Source organism: Canis aureus, chromosome 37, assembly GCF_053574225.1.
Source record: "Canis aureus isolate CA01 chromosome 37, VMU_Caureus_v.1.0, whole genome shotgun sequence".
Taxonomy (NCBI): Eukaryota; Metazoa; Chordata; class Mammalia; order Carnivora; family Canidae; genus Canis; species Canis aureus.
Window position 1 is genome coordinate 22,615,686 of NC_135647.1, and position 2,377 is coordinate 22,618,062.

The 2,377-nt window shown below is 45.8% G+C and overlaps 1 pseudogene; it reads right to left on the minus strand.

Moving 5' to 3' along the window:
* Positions 1–471: 471 nt before the first annotated feature.
* Positions 472–2,047, minus strand: LOC144306327 (26S proteasome regulatory subunit 4 pseudogene; annotated as a pseudogene).
* Positions 2,048–2,377: the final 330 nt, after the last annotated feature.

A 2,377-nucleotide genomic window follows, 5' to 3' on the forward strand; every position in this document is an offset into this window, starting at 1 on the left:
TTGATCCTTTCCAGTGACTTCAGTGGTCCTTGATCCTTCCTAGTGACTTCAGGTTTCCTTGATCCGTCCCAGTGACTTCAATGTTCCTTGATCCTTCCTAGGGACTTCACTGTTCCTTGATCCTTCCTAGCGGGGCATAAATGCGGGAAGTGTGAGGGATGCAGGTCCAGGAAGCAAACTAGTCATTGACTTCCTGCCCTCAGGTTTCTGATTGGAAACCACGCTCACTTGGTTCAGTGTGATCATCCTCAGGCCACCAGGTAACCCTTTCCTGGTGACGCCTGCCCAGGGAAAGGCAAAGCACTTGTGCGCACCTGCTAGAAGCAAAAGACATTGAGCGCTGATTGTTTTCCTCACGGATGCATGTACACTCAGGGACAAAACAATCACACTTAAAAAACATTTTAACTCCAGTGTGGTTGACATGCAGTGTTATATTAGTTTCAGATGTATAATATAGAGATTCAATGATTTTTTTTTTTTTTGGAGGGGGAGCATGCTTTATTGGGGACAGAGCATTGCACGTGACCCACAGAGGAAGGCAGCCCAGGGAGTGTCCTACACATCACGCGCAAAAAGGTACACGGGAGGTTTTGCTAAGAAAGATCAACTGGAACATGGTTTCCTCCGGGGGCTTCCCCCACCTCCTCCCTTGGAGGGGTCAGGACACGCCCAACCATCTCCTTGAAGGCAACTCTGGTCCGCTAGAGATACAGTCCCTCGGGGGTGCCCTCTTGTTTTTTATAAAGAACATTTTCTTTAGATTTCTTGAAGTCTTCATTTGTTACTTTCATCCGATGCTCTCTCAAGGCCATCAGACCAGCCTCTGTGCAGATGGCCTTGATGTCAGCACCAGAGAGGTCATCCTTAGCCATGATCAAGTCATCCAGGGTCACATCATCAGCCAGCGTCATCCTGCTTGTGTGGATCTGAAAGATGCGCTTCTTAGTCTTTTCATCAGGCAGGGGGAACTCAATCTTCCTGTCAATGCGGCCTGGTCTGATAAGTGCTGGATCCAAGGTTTCTATCCGGTTTGTGGCCATGATGACCTTCACATCACCCCTTGAATCAAATCCATCCAACTGGTTCAACAGTTCCAACATCGTTCGTTGAATTTCCCTCTCCCCACCAGAATTTGAGTCGTATCTTTTTGTTCCAATGGCATCGATTTCATCAATAAACACAATGGATGGTGCATGTTCTTCCACAACTCGGAACAATTCCCGAATGAGTTTGGGCCCATCGCCTAGGTACTTCTGAATAAGTTGAGAGCCAACCACTCTCAAGAAAGTGGCTGAGGTTTGGTTTGCTACTGCTTTGGCTAATAAGGTTTTACCTGTGCCAGGTGGACCATAGAGAATGACACCCTTTGGGGGCTTTATACCCATCTCTTCATAATATTCAGGATGAGTGAGAGGAAGCTCCACGGTCCTTAATTTCCTGGATTTGGTTGTCCAATGCCCTGATATCAGCGTAGGTTTCCTGGGGGGTCTTCTCTACCTTCATTACTGTGACCAAGGGATCTGTGTCATCCATGAGCACTCCTATGACAGCATGCACCTTGTGGTTGAGCAGGACAGAGCAGCCTAGTTCCAGCAGATCCTTGTCTACAAAGGAAAGAATGCTGACATAGTGTTCTGAACCCACAGATGTAGACACGATGGCATGATTGTCATCAATGATCTCTTCCAAGGTTCCTACTGACATTGGGGTTCCCCTCAGATCATCCACCGTAGATCTTTCCTCCTCTTGCTTTTCTTTTAAAGGCTTCATTTGTTCCTGATTTCTAATGAATTCTTCCTCCATGAGAAGATAGTCTTTAATTCTCTCTAACTTCAATAATTTTAACCGGCATTGAGTGTGAGGTGTCACCAGTGGAAGCTTGCTTGCAGCATCTGGTCCCTTTGTTTTCTTCTTCTTTTTCCCCACTCTAGTTGGTACGGGAGGTTCATATTTCTTTTTCTTGTCCTTGTCATCCTTCTTGCCACCTCCAGGGCCATGACCACCACTTTGACTTTGACCCATCTTGCTTCGGCCGCTCGAACCACCGCTCGAGATTCAACGATTTAAATGTTACTCAGGGCTCATCATGAGAGGTGTCCTTTTACTCCCCACCGTCTATTTCTCCCATCCCCCCACAGCCCCTCTGGTAACCATCTGTTTTCTTGTCTAGTGTTAAGAGTCTGTTTTTTGGTTGTCTCTCTTTCTTTGTTCATTTATTTCTTAAATTCCCCATATGAGTGAAATCACGTGGTATTTGTCTTTCTCTGACTGACTTATGTTGCTTAACATCATACCCTCTAGATCCATCCATGTTATTGCAAAGGAAAGATTTCATTGTTTTTTTATGGCTGAATAATATTCCTATATTTCTCTG